The 19,188-nt window shown below is 43.6% G+C and overlaps 1 long non-coding RNA gene and 1 pseudogene across 1 annotated transcript in view; both read left to right on the top strand.

The window, feature by feature from the left end:
- Window positions 1-3,073: 3,073 nt before the first annotated feature.
- Window positions 3,074-3,515, top strand: LOC141571624 (small ribosomal subunit protein eS27-like; annotated as a pseudogene).
- Window positions 3,516-3,546: 31 nt separating this feature from the next.
- LOC109450981 (uncharacterized) overlaps window positions 3,547-19,188 on the top strand; it is a 29,367-nt gene continuing 13,725 nt past the window's right edge. Inside the window, exon 1 of the long non-coding RNA XR_002137904.2 lies at window positions 3,547-4,080. This is a non-coding gene — a long non-coding RNA (uncharacterized LOC109450981). The remainder of the gene's footprint in view (window positions 4,081-19,188) is intronic.

The raw sequence follows: 19,188 nt of genomic DNA, 5'->3' as shown, positions 1-19,188 counted from the left end.
TGGCACCAGGAAAGGAAAAAGGAGGGAACAAACATGCATTAATATGCTTATGACTGACATCTTGTTTTGGCTGTACAACTCTCTAAGATAATTCATTATTATATCCATTTAACATATGGAACCAAAAAAAAAGTATAGGTAAAAGCAAAAAAAAAAAAGAAAGGAGAACATGATAGTATAAGGTAATGGTTAGTTGCATCATTTACTCTATCATAAATCTTGTTTTAAAGATTTTTTTTTTATTGGGGAAGGGGAACAGGACTTTTTATTGGGGAACAGTGTGTACTTCCAGGACTTTTTCCAAGTCAAGCTGTTGTCCTTTCAATCTTAGTTGTGGAGGGCGCCAATCAGCTCCAGGTCCAGTTGCCGTTGTTAGTTGCAGGGGGCACATCCCACCATCCCTTGCGGGAGTCAAACCGGCAACCTTGTGGTTGAGAGCCCACTGGCCCATGTGGGTATCCAACTGGCAGCCTTCCCGTGTTAAGAGCAGGGAGCTCCAACCGCCTGAGCCAATGGGCCGGCACTATCATAAATATTTTGTTTCTTTGCAGATAAATAATATAAATTAATAAATATTATTTAAAAGCAAAATTCAACTGAATAAATTTAGCAATTGGCTTTATTAAACACAGGGTAGCATCTCATCTACCAAGCAGAAAGATACTCCCAGTAGTTATAAAAAATGGAAGGCTTTTATAGAAAGGAGGGTGGGGCAAACAAGTCATTAGCAAAAGAAAAGTGAAATTCATTGGAAGAAAGTAAAAGGGTGATGACGGCTTCTCATTGGCTGAGCTGGTGCGTTTTCCATTGGCTGGGTTTGTTGCTGGGGCTTGTTGCTGGGCAAGAAGAAAATCTTTCTTTTTTCTGCTGGGGTAGTAAAGTAGAAATACCTTCCTGTTGGCGATGCAAAGTACTGTCTTTTTCCGTTTGGGGTAATTGGTGAGGACTGGTATGGTGTAAGCTCCCTCTACAGGCCTTCCCAAGTCCAATTTTAATTGAGGTTTCTTTCATTAATTTTCACAATATGTTAGTTTTGTTTAAACCTAAGTTTACATTTAGAATGGTAATTATTTTATATGACTTTTCTTTAGTTGTAGAGGAAAATAAATGAGATAATTGTAGAATTGTTGCAAGAAAAATATGAACAAGAGGTATTTTATCATACCATCTTGGGAAGGAAAACAGAAATTACTAAAAACAAATCCAAAAGGTTATTTCATTACTGTAAAGGTTAGGAGAAAGATTTTGGAAGGTTGAGATGGTCTCTGTGTGATTGTTTTTAATGTGTCTATAATATTTAAGAATATTTGTCAGACAAGAGAATCTGACAGATTAGTTTGTGATTTCAAAGAGAACTGTGTAATTTATTTTAGACTTGTGTTTTAAAGTTGAAAGTTATAAGATAATTTTATTACATTTGCAGACAGTATTGAAATCTTTAATATAACTTGATTTGCCACATTTAGAAGCTTGAATTATTAGGTTTATGAGAGTTATTTATGTGCTTAAGATTTTTTCTTGTTTATCTTGTAAATCTGCCCTACAAAGAATTTGAAGTGCTTGAAAAAAAATCAAGTATATTAAATTTGTAAACGCCATTTAAATATTTAAGAGAATTTAATTAACTTTGTAAATGGCATAAGTAATGTTCGAGTAAATTTAATATGTCAAGCCCATAGGCTAATTGAACATTAATCAAGGAACAAGTTACTGCTCTTATTTTATACAAAATTACAAGATTTCTAACTAGAACATCAAAGGTATGCAAGTTAAACTTAAAAATTTAAGAAAATCTGTTTGTAAATTTACAACTTTAATTAATTGAAAATTAATTTAAACATGAGCAACTGCAAACAGTCCTTTCTGCGTGTGTGTCCCGAGGATATTCACCTTCTTGGTAGCCAGTTAACTCCATCTCATGAGTTCCCGACACTCATTCCTGGGAACTCTTTCACTGAGCCCTGTCTTTTATGGTTATTTAACTTTTATAAGAATACATGTTTTGTCTGAGCATTTTGAGGGCAAGACCCAGGGGAAAGGCTTAGGAAGTACCTGGCATAGAGTGAACCCTCAACAAATGTTAGCTATTCCTGCCCCTCTCCCCCAATCATCTCCATATCCCACAGCATCCACAAACCCAATAAATACTCAATGAATATCCTTTCTCTTGATCCAGTATTTTCTAGGAGTTTGGCTTACAGGAAAACCTAAATAGAAAAAGTGCTTTATGGTAAAAAATGCTCACTTGCAACAAAATTACAAATAACTAAACATTAGGACTATTTATTCCAACAGTAGGGAAATAGTTGAGCAATTTTATTTATTTCTTTCTATGCCACTTTGTTTCAAATAGGATTTAAGGGGTTTTATGGGGGCTGATAAAACAAAAAATCAAGATAAAATATATTTAAAACAAACAAGGAAGGTAAGACAAAGGAAAAACAAAGATAGTAGAGTGGGGGGCGGGCAGGAGTGGGGTTAGCGATACCAAATTCACATTCTAACGTCATATATCTTGCCCGGTATGATTTGCTCTAAGCTTTTCAAATTCAAAACTTATAGGGTCCATAGGCCAAAATCCAATCAATTGCTCTGGAAAAGTTAAACTCTTCTTGAGAGCAAGATCGTAAGAACATCCTCCTTTGAGTAATTAGGAAGAGGGACAGCGCAGTCAACAAGCACCATACTCAACAACTCGTTGGAGAAAATATAGTGACGAGCATTTCCCCAGGAATAGGCTAAGACACAATTCGGTGCCGCCGCTCTATGGAAGAGCTCAATCCAGGTGATTTGATATGGAATGAATAAATAATTGATGATAACCCAGTTAATGGACTGTTACAATGCACGCCACAGAGTGTGTGTATGGGGGGGGGCGGGGCGCTTACGTGACAAAAATTAAGTTGAAACATCGGAGGTTACAAAAACACAAAAATATCTATGTGTAGGAAATTATCGGAGTACAATTCACTAAAATGTTAACAGTAGTAATTTCCGTATATTAGGAGTAACGTTTTTTTTTTGTTTTTTTTTCCTTCCTTATTTTTCTTCAGATGTCCAACGGGAACTACAATGGGGAAAAAGCATTTTAAAAAATGAGTCACCCTTTCCGGCGGTGACGACCTCCCCACGAGAAGATGCCTCTCGCTCGGTCTCCATCATTCCTGTCCAGAAGAGGAGAAGAAGAAACACAAGAAGAAGCGCCTGGTGCAGAGCCCGATTCCTACTTCAGGGACGTGAAGTGCCCAGGATGCTATAGAATCACCACCGTCTTTAGCCATGCACAGACGGGAGTTTGTGTGTTGGCTGCTCCACGGCCCTCTGTCAGTCTACAGGAGGAAAAGCAAGGCTTACAGAAGGATGCTCCTGCAGAAGGAAGCAGCACTAAAAGCACCTTGAGTCAAGATGAGTGAGGAACCATCCCAATAAACACATTTTGGATTAAAAAAAAAGTCACATAAAATCTGAATGCAGATTAAACCAAGCCTCAGAGCAGCGCCGCCGCGCATTCCTACCCCGGCAAAAGCCTGGACCCGCGGTCCCCGGTGTCCCGGGAGGCCCACCGAGATGCAGGTCCTCCGCGCAGCCTAGAGAGGCCACTCAGTTGGCTAAGGGCGGGACCGCGTCGCCTTCAGTCGGCGTGCGGGGCGGAGTCCTGCCGCTCCACGCGAGTCCGTGGAACGCGCCCAGTGGAGCGTGGACAGCGTGCCCTTTACCTTTCTGTCCTCTTTCCCTCGCGGAGCCGTGTCGCCGGCGCCCGAGGAGGGCTCCCTGCAGGGTCGACACCCGCCGCGCGTGTCCCGGTGCCCGGGTTGTCGGTGCCCTGGCACCCTCCGTGTCTCCCGGCCGCCTCGTCTCAGGCCCGACCATCCCCCACGCCTCACGTTTCCACTCGTGCGTATCCTTTGAGGAGTGGTGGTGGGGTCCCCGGGCCACAGTGGCAAAGTTGCTGTTCCTGGAACTGGTGACTTTCGAGGACGTAGAACTTGAGCTTCGGATACGGAGTGGAAGCGCCGGGCGCCCTGGGAAGGCTCCACACGGAGGTGATGCTGCAGAATTGTGGGAACGTCATCGCCCTGAGTAAGGACCGCCTGGGACCCACGGGCGGCCGGACTGGAAAGCTTAGCTGCCGTTTCGTCCTCACTGGGTCTTCTTCCGTGTGTTCTGGACCGTGTCAGAAACGGGAGCTTCCAGAATGTGTCTGGATAGACCTCTGAGCTCAAGTGTCTCGTTTTTTGTTTGTTTCTTTTAGTCAGTGTTTCCTTGTTTCTTTTTTATATTACTTTACCTTTATGTCAGACGAAAAGGCTTGGAGTTTTCCTGTGTCCTTTTGGGGCTGACAGGCCCTCTTTTGGTGCGAATGCTGCTGGATGGAGCTGAGCTGTGTGATCCCCCTGTGTTGACGGGGAGAGCCTTGAGGTGCTACTGGGCCATGGGGCAAGACGATTTCTGCTCTTAGACTCGTATCCCGATTCCTGCCTGTTAAAAGTGGGCAGTTTTCTAAGTGCTCTCCATGATTGCCTTTCTCATATGGTAGTTCTGTCAGCGTTCCCTGCAGTGGGATCCCAGGTCTGGGACTGACTGGTAGGTTTCTGGGGTGGCTGTTCACTGCCGCTGTGTTTCAGGTCGTCTCAGACACAAAAAGGACGTGCCCACCAGCACCATGCTGCTTTGCAGGCCTCTGTAATCTGGCCCCGGAGGAAGCATATTTCTCCAATCTCCCAAATATATGAAAGGAGTGTTTAGCTACATTTGTCACTATAATCCTGTATCAGGATGAGTTAATTAGGTTAAATTTGGGGAGGAGGGACTTTGAGGTGGAGTTTGCCCCCTGGAGTTTGCCAGTCCCTCTTCCTTGGTAGTTAGAAAAGGAGTGCCCCCCCCCCCCCCAGTGTTGGAGAAAGTATGTAAGAATGGGATGGAGTTGAACTCCACCCTTGATATGAAAGGGGTAGAAAAAAGTTCCCAGGATAGCATCTAAAAAGGAAAACCAGAAATATAGACTGGCTTTAACTCCCTATTGTCTGTTTCTGTAGTGATCAGCGGAAAAACCTTTATCTGAGAAGCTTTTTTTAGGTTAGAGTGGACAGTAAGAAAATGGAAAGCTGCGAAGTCTACAGCTAATCATGGGGAGAAAGGAAAGAAGGAAGCAAATGGACTGTCTAGAACCAGTGGAAAAAAGCCAAGGGGCGAACAAAGCTTGCTTGGGGTGGTGAGATTAGGGGGGGCACCGGCAGACGTTTACTCTAATACCCAGATTCCTTAATGTGCGACTCTTTTCTTTGGCCAAAAATAGCATTTTCAGTTTATAAAGCTGAGGTGATAAGCCATCTGGAAAGAGGGAGGCCTTGTGTATCTGGGCTGGACAAAACCAAAGCCAGTAGGGGGAGTGCAGGAAGAGCTTTGGGGCCCCTGTGCTGTCTGCCTTCCGCTGTTTATAGTAAGTAATTCTAAAGGCTTGTGAGTTCTGCTTAACAGCTTATAGGGTCATTCTAATTACTTATTTCCTCCTGGTTGATTTTGCTATTACCAGTGATTACCCAGCCTTTTTCTCTCAGGTCTTGCTCTGGTTCAGAGTTACTGTGAAAGAAGCCTTAAGGTGGCTTTCTTTCCATCTTCCTCAGTTGCCAGTGGACTTAGGATTTCTAAGTGAGCACAGTGTAGCATTTACAGTTCTTATGTGCTCTACTTAGAAATTGCATCTTCATTTTCCTTTGGAAATGGAAGCAGAGTAGAGAATGGGGCTTCGGACCTGGAACTCCCAAATCATCAGAACGCTCATATTCAAATAAGCACCACTCTGATTCCAGTGGCCCCTATTCTGACATTGGACGGAGAAAAGGTGTTTGTGATGGGACCCCAGCCCTCCTTCCTCACCACTGCCCTCTCAGTGAAATCATAGAGACTTCTCATTCAGGGCAATGGAAAGAAGACCGGAAAGTTATCTCCATAGGACAGCCTGTTTTTGCCCCTTGAAGATGAAGCCCTTCTCTGGCTACGTGGAGGACCGACAGCCATGCCTGTTCTCCGCTCTCATGGTTGCTGCGGGGTTGGGCCCTGGCCATCGTGCAGGATGGCTGCGGTCCCTGTGACCCAGACAGCTTGTGGCAGTCCTCTCCGCGGGTTTGCTGAAGGCGAAAGAATGACTTCAACCACCAGACATTTACACAGTTGGAGCTCTATTGCTGAGGTTAACTTAAACCTTAGACTGTCAGATTCTCTTTAAAAACTAAATCCAGTAAAGTCATCGTTTTTATTCATTTTTACCTCCATGGTCTTATGAGTACAGGAGGTTGCTAATGACCCTCTCCTGGCTTAAGAATGAAAAATCACAGCTTCCAGAAAACCTAGCATGTCTTTTTAAATAGTGCCACCAGGATAACAAATGATTAAGTAACCAATTGGAATTAGACTTGATTGTAAAGCTCACTTTCCCAGGATGTGGTAACAGTCTCTAAAGTCCAGGAGTCTTGAAAGTCTCCTTAAAAATAACATTGGCAAGAGCAGTTTTATGACATTGAATAGTCTTTGCTTTTCTGCAGCTGTAGGAAAACAATTTTTTTTCTCCCCGGATCTTGCTGAAACTTAATTCTCCAGTAGTTGGGAAGGCCTGAGGTTTCAAAGCCAGGCTTGGAATTCTGTTAGTACAGGATGAGGGAAAAGAGAGGCAAGTCTAGAAGCTTGGAATTCACAACCCAGAAAGGAAAAGGGCTGAATAGGATAATTACCGAACAGAAAGTGGGGATGTAACAGTCCTGTTTCCCATCTGTAGGATACTTGGGAGGTAGGGTGCACATCAAATTTAAGTCCCAGGTGGGCCCAGCTGCTCACGTGGCTTTTGAGCCAGTGGCCAACCTGTAACCCTTGGGTTCCAGTGAGGAAAGGGGAGAGGCTGGCTGGTGGGACAGCCCCTGACTGGTAAGTCCATATGGAGCCACTGCCTAGCTGCTCAGAAAACACCCGCTCTTGTCCCCAGTGGGGGCTGGCATGGTATCAGGAATCTGGGGAGGGACCAGGGAGCAGAGAGTCAGAGATGAGTAATCTCTGCTACCTTTCCTTCTGAAGCACTTCTCTCAGCTCTGGGAGGCAGGGCTCTCCCCCTGGCTCCAGAGGCTCTCTGCTTTCTGTCCGGGATTCCGGAGAGGAAGATCCCAGGGTAGTGTGTGTGGTGAGCCCTTGAAATCGGTCTCTGGATTGGAGGAGGTGCCTTCCCGCCACAGAAGTAGTTTTCAGGTGAAGCGCTGGAATTTACCGTAGGCTCAGGGACCACTTTCACTTCATAGGGTGCCATGTGTCCCAGTTTGTTTGAGGCAGTTCCAGTGAAGTCCTGTGTCCTGGTGTAATTAATAGCATTCCCTGCCACGCTCAGAAGTAGGAGGTATCCCCATTGTACCGATAAATCACATGGTCCCTAGAATTCCAGGACAGCTGACGTTTGCTCCCTGTCGGTTCCTGCTCTGAATTCCGTCCACCTGGAACCAGTCAGGCTGACTTGCCTACAGGCCCCCTCAACTGTGCAACCCACCCATCCTTTCGTTACCACAGTATCATTTCTGTGGTCGCTGATACTGTATGAGGATGAAAGCTGTTCATTGCCGTATGCTTTAACAACACCCTTCCAAAGGAACACTGAAAAACATTTGAAACCCTGTTGTAAACACCCTGAAGAAAACAGAGCATCAACTGGGAAGTCCTGTGCAGTTCACACGGCTTTACGTTGGTCTTTTTGGGGGACACCTTAGTGCACAAATCAGGGCAGCTGCGGGGTATATGAGGGTTGTTAGTCCAGTGCAGGGTGTTACAATAAGCTGAACTGAGGTACTTCTGGGGAGTCCGCCCTCTCCAGGGAGGCCCTCCCACCCCCCTTCTGACTCCCAGCTGCTTCAGTCATGTTTACATTTCCTACCTGGTACCTGAAGACTTGTGAGTTTGTGAACTCAGCTCTCACTTTCCCTTCTGTCTGTGTTACCTGTTCACATTGGAATGGGATGGAGAAGCCTGCTGGCCCCTCATGGTGGCTGGACAAGTGAGGTCACACGTGACACAGGCCTGGCCCTCAGGCTCACCCCCAAATTCACAAAAATTCCGGTGTTAATAGCTAACTTTTATCGAGCAACTCCCACTTCCCAGGGACTGTTAGAAGCTTTCCCTGTCCTGGCAACCTTCAGGGGGAGGTGCTTTTATCTCCATTTATAGGGTAAGAAACTGGCACAGAGGTTGATAACTTGCCTAAGGTCATCTGAATGATAATTTAAAATACATATATATTTCTTCTTATTTTCTGATTGTATTATACAAGTAATTATTGTTCATTATAGAAAATTTGGAAAATATAGAAAAAAATAAATTTAGAAACTACAAATTAAAACAATTCATTTTTAATTGTACACTGACATAAACCCACACTAGGGGTTGTCAGGGTTGTTTTTTTCTTTTCCTGAGCATAAATTTTTAAAAACAGCTGGGGTCATATGATACATCTGTTTTGTAGCCTAATTCTTTTTTTTTAAAGATTTTATTGGGGAAGGGGAACAGGACTTTATTGGGGAACAGTGTGTACTTCCAGGGCTTTTTTCCAAGTCAAGTTATTATCCTTTCAATCTTATTTGTGGAGGGTGCTGTTCAGCTTCAAGTTGTTGTCCTTTCAGTCTTAGTTGTGGAGGGCGCAGCTCAGCTCCAGGTCCAGTTGCCATTGCTAGTTGCAGGGGGCGCAGCCCACCATCCCTTGCGGGAGAACCGGCAACCTTGTGGTTGAGAGGATGCGCTCCAACCAACTGAGCCATCCGGGAGGCAGCTCAGCTCAAGGTGCCGTGTGCAATTTTAGTTGCAGGGGGCGCTGCGCACCATCCCTTGCGGGAGTCGAGGAGTTGAACTGACAACCTTGTGGTTGAGAGCTCACTGGCCCATGTGGGAATCGAACCAGCAGCCTTCGGAGTTAGGAGCATGGAGCTCTAACCGCCTGAGCCACCAGGCCGGCCTTGTAGCCTAATTTTTAAAATGCCATCAATTGTGAACATTTTCCATGGCAGTACCTACTCGGTTACATCATGTTTTTTAATGGCTGCATAGTCTTATACGTATGCACTATAATGAATTTTGTTCTTAACTGATTTTTCTATTGTTGGACCTTTATGTAACTTCCAAGCTGTTATAATTAACCAGCATGCAAATTTACAATGAGAAATATATCTGGCAAGCAAACAAGAGTATTTCTGCAAATTGGTCACACATCTTTTCCCTGTAAGAAAGTATGTAGGAAATCAAACTATATCATAGAATTCAGAACAGGGACATTGGTCTTAATAACTGGGGTCAGCAAGCTCTGTGATGGCCTGTAAATGCAGATTTGGACGTTTGAGTAAGATTGTCTACACTGCAGCTTTCCAAGTTACATCAGAGACTGCCTGAACCATGTGTGTCAGGTCTCCTTACCCACACCTTTGGAGATTCCCTGAGGTGAATGGGTTCTGCAGGTGACTAATTGTGTCTCTCTCGCCACCCTCAGGCTCCTGAGTGTCTGTCACCATCATCCCCACGGGCTGACACCCAAACACCTTACATGGCTGTCCATCATGCATACATGCTGCTTGTAATCTTTGCCCCATAACTTTCATCTCCTTGCCTGGGGAGAATCTGTATCTTTGTAACATCTAAGTATTAATAGACAAAATACTAGCTTTACATACTGTTAGATGAATGTATAAATTGGCGGAAACTTAGTATCCTTTTTTCTTGGAGACATTTGCAAATCAACTTAATGTGTGTGCGTACCAGTAATTTTTAAATTCAGGCAAAGACTTTATTGCTCTATACGGTCCTTCAGCTTTTGTTTTTCCCCACACCTAACGTGTACCCGGTGCTGTTCTAGGCACATGGGGTCGCCAGTAGACAAAGACAAAAGCCCTTCCCTCATGAACTTACATCCCCGTGGGGTGGGGCTTGGGTGTTAGGAATTTCACTGTGGGGCATCAATGTACTAGTATCGGCTCAGCTACTCTTTTGTTACAGTTCTAGTTTAGTGTGAGTTTTGCCAGTTTGGCTTGTTGTACAGACATTTTAACTTTGCTGTATTCAACTTAAATAGTTGTGTTTTTTTAATTTTTGAAACTTTCTTCTTATATATTGTGTGGAGAGTAGAGCGAGAAGGAAAATGAGAGAAGGAAATGTGTGTAACAGGATGCTGCAGTGTTGTGTGTGTGTGTGTGTGTGTGTGTGTGCGTGCGTGTGTGCGTGTGTGTGTGTGTACATTTCCCCCTTACAGGTAGGATCCTGGAAAGCTATACTTAGTTTAGTTTTGCTGTGCTTGTTTAAGTGTTTGTGGAGTCGCCTTCGAAGCTGGCACATATATGAGTGTAGGCCTCAGATGAGGTAAGTTTTTGCCTCTTGAAGATCACTTTATTATGAAATGTAGCCAAAAGTTATTTAGTGGAGTCTGAAAACCAAGGGACTGACTGCTCAAGCTGGTAAATTGATGTTTTGTCAAAAATATATGTGATGTGCCCTGGGGATTTGCTGGACCTTGGGAGTAGGGGGTGTGCAAATACACTCAGTTGGAGGCTCATTGTCATCACTGGTCGAGCGAGGTCCCTCTTATCCCCTATTTTCTTCTTAGCGCACTAACTCCCCCAAAAGTAGGCAATTCTTTATCCTGTTCAACATGTACCTTTTTGTCTTAAGAAAGGTGTACTTTTGTGTGGGGTGGGGTACATTTTCTTTCTTTTTTAAAATGTTTTTTATTATAAAATAAAATTCATGCAAAATATTAAAAATTCAGTCACTAAAGGAAGGTATAAAGAAGAAAATTAAATTTACTCATAGTCCCACCACTTCCACCATAAGCATTTTGATGTATGTACTTCCATCCCCCAGACATTTTTATACAGATATATGTGCGTACATATGTTAACTTAAAATGATTATATATAGCTTATAATCAGTAGCGGTCGTCTGTGGTCTTTCTTACGTAGGGCTTTCTGATACCCAGTCTGCATCTGACTGACTCCTTCTCAGTAGTGAATGCACAGGGTAGAGATTGTTCTCTGTTGAAGAAATCTGGAGGAAGGAGTTCCACGTGGTGTGGTGGCCCCATGATGCCATCAGTGCCCCCTGGCGCCTTTTTCCCCCACGCCTATCCTCAGTGTGTGGCTTCTTAGAGGTCACACCGTGGTCAAAAGATGGCCACTGTAGCTCCAGCCATCGCATTCACATTTCAGTCAGGAAGAAAGAGGAAGCTAACTATGTCAGCTCCCCTTCTCAAAACTTTGAATGCACGTGTGAATCAACAGGGGATCTTGTTAAAATGTAGCTCCCGGTTCTGTAGGTCTGCACTGTGGCCCAAGATCCTGCAGTTCTAACAAAGGATCATAAAAAAAAATAAAAAAATTTTTATTATTTTTTTATATTAGTTTCAGGTGTACAAAACAACATAATGATTAGACATTTATACCCCTCACCAAGTGATAACCCCCCAAGTCTGCTACCCCTCTGACATCGTATATAGCTGTTACAATACCATTGGCTGTATGCTCTATGCTGTACTTTACATCCTGTGACCACACACACACACACTTAATTATTGACATTTAACACTAATCTACTTCAGCTTCAGGTGTATAGTGCAGTGGTCAGGCATTTACACAGTCTATGAAGTGATCCCCCCAATAAGTTCAGTACCCATCTGGCACCTTACATACTCTTTACAAGATTATTTTTATTTTATTTTTTTAAAGATTTTTTTTTTTTATTGGGGAGGGGGAACAGGACTTTATTGGGGAACAGTGTGTACTTCCAGGACTTTTTCCAAGTCAAGTTGTTGTTCTTTCAGTCTTAGTTGTGGAGGGCGCAGCTCAGCTCCAGGTCCAGTTGCCGTTGCTAGTTGCAGGGGGCACAACCCACCATCCCTTGCGGGACTCGAGGAATCGAACCGGCGACTTTGTGGTTGAGAGCCCACTGCCCCATGTGGGAATCGAACCCTGCAGCCTTCGATATTAGGAGCATGGAGCTCCAACAGCCTGAGCCACCGGGCCGGCCCTTTACAACATTATTGATTATATTCCCCATACTATTTCACACCCCCGTGACTATCTTGTGAGTACCAATTTGTACCTTCTAATCCCTTCACCTTCTCCCCCGTGCCCCCTCCCATCTAGCAACCATCAGTTTTTTCTCTATATCACTTGGTATTTGACTTTCTCCGTCTGATTTATTTCACTTAGCTTAATACCCTCTAGGTCCTTCCATGTTGTTGCAAACGGTAAGATTTCATTCTTTTTTATGGCCGAGTAATACTCCATTGTATAAATGCACCACAATTTCTTTATCCAGTCGTCTATAGATGGGCATTTCAGTTGTTTCCATATCTTGGCTATTGTGAATAACACTGCAGTAAACATAGGGGTGCATATATTTTTTTGAATTAGTGTTTTGGATTTCTTTGGATAAATACCGGGAGTAGAATTGCTGGGTCATAAGTTAATTCTATTTTTAATTTTTTGAGGCACCTCCATACTGTTTTCCATAGTGGCTGCACCAAATTGCAATCCCATTAACAGTGCTCGAAGGTTCCCTCTTCTCCACATCCTCGCTCGCACTTGTTTGTCGATTTATTGACGACAGACAACAAGTACGGCTAACAAAGTATCACACATTATTTTAAAACTTTTTTATTTATTTAAGTGTGTTTTTCCAGGACCCATCAGTTCCAAGTCCAGTAGTTGTTTCAATCTACTTGTGGAGGGCGCAGCTCACTGGCCCATGTGGGGATTGAACCGGCAACCCTGTTGCTAAGAGCACCGCGCTCTAACCAGCTGAGCCAACTGGCTGCCCCCAAAATATCATACTTTTAATAACAGGGCTTTACAGAGCTTTCTGGAAGCCCTGTCCAGTGACTCCTGCTTTCATTTCATTGGGCAAAACTGTATCATGTAGCAGCCCTGGCTGCGGGAGAGGCTGGAAGCTGTGGTCTGTCAGCGGAGCACTTTGTCACCCTGAATACAAGTGTGTTTCTGTTCATAGGAAAGAGGAACGTGATGTTGGGGGGTGACTAGCACAAGTGCTCAGATTGTACTGGAGAAGCTTTTTACAAAATCTGCCCCACTAATAGTCACAGTTCATTTTTGGTAGCAAGTATGATTTCCACTGCCTACCCTTTATGGAAATTCTTTTCTGGGGATGTTCTCAGTGAAACCAAAATAACTTGAAGTGATGGACCTTGTTGTTCTTCCCAGATACACACTCTCCCTGCCAAATATAGTGTCCCATTCTGCTTTGTGAACTAGGTGGCCTCCGGGCGGGGCTGCGACAGGCTCTCCGCTTGGCTTCACATGTACAGGCTTTACATTCAGCCTGTAATGCTGTTTCAAGTCCAGATACAAATATCTAAGATCTTGTAGAGCTTTCATTGCAAAACAAAAAGCTGAAAAATCTCCAAGAACCTGATCCAACAATAAAAGATATTTTTGACACATTCTTGGTCATCAAGAGCAAGTAGATGAAACAAGAATGACAGAATATTTATGACTGCAGTTTTTCTACTTTTTAGAAAGTTTTAAAAATTTGAAAGCTATCCGGAATATATAAAGTACTCCTATAATTCAACAACAACAAACTCCATTAAAAATGGGCAAAAGACTTCAACAGACATTTCTCCAAAAGCAGATACACAGATGGCTAATAAGCACATGAAAAGATGCTCAACATCACCAATCATTAGGGAAACAGAAATCAAAACCACAATAAGATACCACTTCACACCCATTAGGATGCCTAGTATAAAAAAAAAAAAAAAATCAGAAAATAAGAAGTATTGGTAAGGCTACGGAGAAATTGGAACCCTTGTGCGTTGCCGGTGAGAATGTAAAATGGTTCAACCACTGTGGAAAGTGGTATGGCGGTTTCTCAGAAAAATTAAAGATAGAATTACCAATGACCCAGCAATTCTACTTCTTGGTATACACCCAAGAGACTTGCAAACAGGAACTCTGGTGTTTGCACACGCATGTTCATAGCAGCATTATTCACAATAGCCAAGAAGTTTCCATTAATGGGTGACTGGGTGAACAAAATGTGATAGTATATATACATGCAAGGTGTGATAAAAAAATACAGTGAATGTTTGAATTTAAAAAGTTTATTGCAGTAAAAGACACACTGCCATGAATCCCTCTCAAAATACTCCCCCTCACTTGGAACACACTTATTTATTCTTGCCACCTTCTGAAGCAGTTCTGGAAGTCCTCTTTCGTGAGTGTCTTTACTTCATCCTCCATGATGACAATGCTCCTTGTCACATATCACTTCTGGTACGGAAATTTCTGTCAAATAAAAACATTATGGTGCATCCTCATCCATTTTGTTCACTGGATCTGGTGCCGTGTGACTTCTAGCTCTTCCTCAAAGTCAAAATGACCATGAAAGGAAAACGTTTTGAATCAATTCAGGATATAGAGGCAGCCACAACAGTGCAACTACAGACTCACGAAAGAGGACTTCCAGAATTGCTTCAGAAAGTGGCAAGAACAATGGGATAAGTGTGTTCAAAGTGAGGGGGATTAATGGCAAGGTGTCTTTTACTGTAATAATTTTTAAAAATTTAAACATGCACCATGTTTTTTGATCGTACCTTCTACACACACACACACACACACACACACACACACACAATGGAATGTTATCCAGCCTTAAAAGTAAAGGAAATTCTGACCTGCTACAACATGGATAAACCTTGAAGACATTATGCTAGTGAAATAAGGCAGTCGCAAAACGATTTTTGATTCTGCTTATAAAAGTATGTACAGGAGTCACGTTCATAGAGCTAGAAGCAGAATGGTGGTTGCCAGGGTCCTGGAGGAGGGAGGAACGAGGAGTTACTGTTTAATGGGTATGGAGTTTCAGTTTGGGAACATGAAAAGTTCTGGAGCTGGATGGTGGTGATGGTAACACAGCAACGTGAATGTACTTAATACCACTGAACTGTACACTTAAAATTACTAAAATGGTAAATTTTAAGTTACATACATTTTACCACAACTTTAAAAAAAAGAATGGTGGCTGGTTGGGCTCAGCCATGAGAGAGTCTTGTTTGGGATTGTTCTTTCAGCTGGATGCCAGGGAGCAAAGCCATAGCCAACCACATCCTCGTGGAAGTAACACACATGAGAAATAAATCTTTGTGCTGGTTTAAAAAGTAAATAACTAGCTATGTTTTATGTTTATATTTTACCATAATAAAAATTTGCGAAGAAAATTTGAAGTTCTTTGTGTAAAACAGATGTGGAAAGTGAATACCTCTCTTTATCCTTTCCTTCAAAAGTTTAGAATAAATTCATCCAGATTTTATGTATGTATATGTATTTTTTTAATGCAACAAGCTGAACCTTGTTTTTCCACTTACCGCAACTTACTGCAGTATGAAAACACCTCCAGGTCTTTCCATATAAACATACTTTATTCTTTATAGCTCATGGTATCTCATATGTTGACGTGCCGTATCCATCTAGCCAATGGGGATGTATCCTTTATGATATTTTTAGTTGCTTAACTATTCAACAGCCCAAGTTAAGATAAGGTTAGGGTACATATGGCTAAATTTTAAAATTCTTAGAGCGAAACCTACATGTTTTTTCCTCCACATGAGAGATGTTGGGTACATTATTACCCCAGAGTCTGGTTTCTGAAGTGGATTTGGTGCAAGTTCAGAAGTGCAGGGTTGTGAACACTCCCCCCTTTGTAAATATTCTTGCCTGTGTGTAGTCTCTCCCTGGTCACTGGGAGTTGTTCAGGGTGTTACTAAACCCAAGTTCATGTGCCCACACTTTGAAAAGCCAGAACTCAAAACATCCGGGTTTGGAGTAAGGGAAGGTTTATTGATCGAGAAGGTGCCAAGCAAGAAGATGGGAGACCTAATAGTGCCTCAAATCCATCTTGCTCACTGGACTAGGTTAAGGGTTTTTTTTTGTTGGTTTTTTTTTAGGTTAAGGATTTTTAAGGGATTAGGGGAACACATATGCAGAAGCACTGGTGGGGTGAGTTTTCATTGAGGACGTTGGAACTTGGCCATTTGTGGTAAGAGGTATCAGCACTGGGTCTTCCTGGACAACGGACTCTTCGTTTCTGAAAGGGTTCCAGTGTTCAAGTTCGGGTTATGTCCAGGTCCTCTGGTTCTGTGTGTGGGGGTTGGGGGGCCAGGGGGTGGGGGAGGGCGAGACTTTAGATCCAGGTACAGCTCCAGGTCAAAATTCTCTCCTCTGTGCATGCTTTGGCTACAGACTTCTGGTTTGAGCCTGTTGTGTCTGAAAAGCAACTCAGCATCTTGTCAAACTGGACAGGACCATTTTGAGCTGGTTCTGGGATTACAAATATACAAGGCAGGTGTGTTGCAGGAAAGAGGGTTCTTGGCTACGTATAGGAAAGAATTCAAGAGTGGATCACATATTGTAATAGGTATATAAGCTGTCAGAGAGGCAGTAGCTTGGGGGAGAGGGGTTATCACTTTGTGAGGGGTGTGAATGCCTATTATGTTGCTTTGTACACCTGAAACTAAAAAACAACAACAACAACAACAAAAATGAGTCAGCCAGATGGAAAGCAATAGTAGTTTATTGAGTAAAGATCTACTCTCCAGGCAGAGTAGAGGTTGCCTCTGAGTAAGAGACCACCTCCACTCGATGTGTGGCAGTAATTTTTTCTTTGGTAGGTATTCCACATGGAAATGAAGGGGAAGGATATTCTATTTTCAGGAAACAGGTGGGCTTTTCTGAAAATTAGGGATACATCCTTTTTTGTTCTTTTACGATCCTTTTCAGAAGTGTCATGGCGCTGGTGGGCGTGTTATTTAGTATGGAGATGTATTTTAATGAGGGTATAATGAGGCTGGAGGTTACTTGGAGGTGAATCTTGTCGCCATCTTGGTCTTGGCCAGTTCTGGTCAGTTTGTGCTACATCCTGGTTCACTGGTTTTTGGCCCACAGTTGATGTTCTGTTGTTTCCTGCATTTAGGTGCTCTGCCCTGTCCTATCTCTGCCATTTTTTCTGCCTTAAACTTCCCTGAGTCTAACCAGTCATGGCCCCAAAGTATCCACCCTCTGCAGAGGAAAACCACGAGGCCAGGTAATGGCAGCTGCAGCCCCAGCACTTGGGTCTGGGAAGCCTTGCTTCCCTCTGCTTCCTTCGCAAGACTTTGCCTTGCCACCCAAATAAGGTTTGCATTCCTTCCTGTGCTATAATATTAATAAGTATATTTGGGCTTTGTCCCTGATTCCCGGCACAGAGCTCCTAAAACTCTTGGAATTTCCCGAGTGATAGGACTTTCTTGTTATGCACAAGGAGCCCCTTCTGAGCACACCTAAGTTTATGCTAATGAGGTGACTTAGAGTGGGGCCCTCCATCGCCTCAGGACGGGGCTGGTCCCCAGAAAGACCTCAGAGGACGGTGAGGCTATGGCCATACACTCTACTCATGGGGACTGACATTGTCGGGCCCCTCCAGGAGGCATCTCCATCAGGATGCAATGATGGAGAATTTCTGGAACATGATGTGACTGCCTAAGAACGCTGTCTGACTCAGTTCACCATTGCTAACCACGTCGTTGGCGCCATCCACTTGTCAGCAGGGGTGTGTCTAAAGGGTCAGTTCAGTTGGTTTCAGTTTCTGAATCCTTGCCAGCTGCAGGATCCCTCCTGATGCAAAGGGGCTATTTTTGCTTCCCTTTAATGTTGCGTTCTGGTATTTCCCTCACTGGAGATGGGCAGCTCTCCCGTGCTCTGGGTCTGCCCTCGCCTCACTGGTACCCGGGGAGTCTGCCTTTGTACTGAAGACCCTGCCCTCGGGAGTTTTATTTCTGTCCTGAGATGGTCGTCCCCTTAGATAGTAGCCCTGCCTGTTTGCGCTTCCCCAGCAAGCTCTTTGTTCCCTCCCTCTTACTCTAGTTCATGTATTACCAGTACACTCAGCCTTCTTTGTCTGCTGGCTCTTGGAGGTTTCCATTCTGGCCCCATTCCCTGCTCTTACTGTTACGGGTTGTGAGACAAGTGCTGCACACTGCCATTCTCTCTTGTACATGATTATTCTGTCCTTTTCAAGTTGGTTTTTGCTCAGAATGGGGATCAGGTCATGTGTTTTTATTTGTCAGATGGTGAGAGCACAATCAAGAAGGTTCAAGTTTAAAGCGTGGCATTTCTGAGGACACTAAATGGGGAGGGAGAGCATTGTGAGAACTCCCAACGCCTTGGCTCCAGAGATCCAATTTTGAAGAATCTCATGAATCCCAAGAAACCACAAGGGGTCTTAGAAGGAAGGATCCTCCAAGTATGGTGCGTGCAGTAAGGAATCCCTAAGGACGTCACAACTTACTGCTTGTCAGAAAATCCACTGGGGAGAGGTTTGCTGGCATTCATCCTGCAGCCCAGAGGACTTCCTGGGCGAAGAGTCTCCTAGGTATAAGGAGTGTGAGAAAGCAGAGAAGGAGACATGTGTTCTCACGTTCACACCAGAGAGAAACCCCACACCTGCAGTGAGTGGGGAATTCTGTGTGTCCAGGGCTGTGACTATCCACAGCAGAGAGAAGGCCTGTGAATATGAGTGAACGAGGCCTGTGAACGAGGCCAAACCTTTAGCCCTGGTTCCTAGTTTACAACACATGGGAAGCAGTCTCCTGAGTGCTGAGCGTCTGGAAAAAGCATCAGGAACCAGTCACTCAAACCGCTCATCAGTACTTCATAATAGCACAGGCTCCACGAATGTAACAAGTGTGGGAGAGCCTTCCAACGTGAGGCCCTTTCTTCCCATTAGTAAGCACACGGTGGGAAGGAGTATATCTGGATATCTGTAAGCAGTGCAGAGAGGCCGCTTCTCAGGAGGCCACTTTTATTGTTGATCAAACAGTTGTCGACATAAGAAACATCCAAACCTGTAGGGAATTTTTATTGGGGGCAAACTGATGACAATTGCCAGAAAGCAAAATCTCAATGGATTGAGAAAATTCTCTAGAGAATGGCAGTTTTTCAGCTTATTTTATACATTAGAATCAAAGGAGGAGCTGTAAGGAGGGTTACATGAAATCCATTGGTAGTAGATTAAGTGGGTGGAAAAAAGCAAAGTGGGGAAATCTCTGGGATTGATAAAAAGTGAAACAGAGAGACACATACTTCTTTTATATTGGTGGGTACAGGATAGTTAATAATTAACATTTAT

The sequence above is a fragment of the Rhinolophus sinicus genome, linkage group LG05 (assembly GCF_036562045.2).
Source record: "Rhinolophus sinicus isolate RSC01 linkage group LG05, ASM3656204v1, whole genome shotgun sequence".
Lineage (NCBI taxonomy): Eukaryota > Metazoa > Chordata > Mammalia > Chiroptera > Rhinolophidae > Rhinolophus > Rhinolophus sinicus.
Note: the sequence above shows the minus strand (reverse complement) of the source record. Positions and strands in the feature narration are given on the sequence as shown.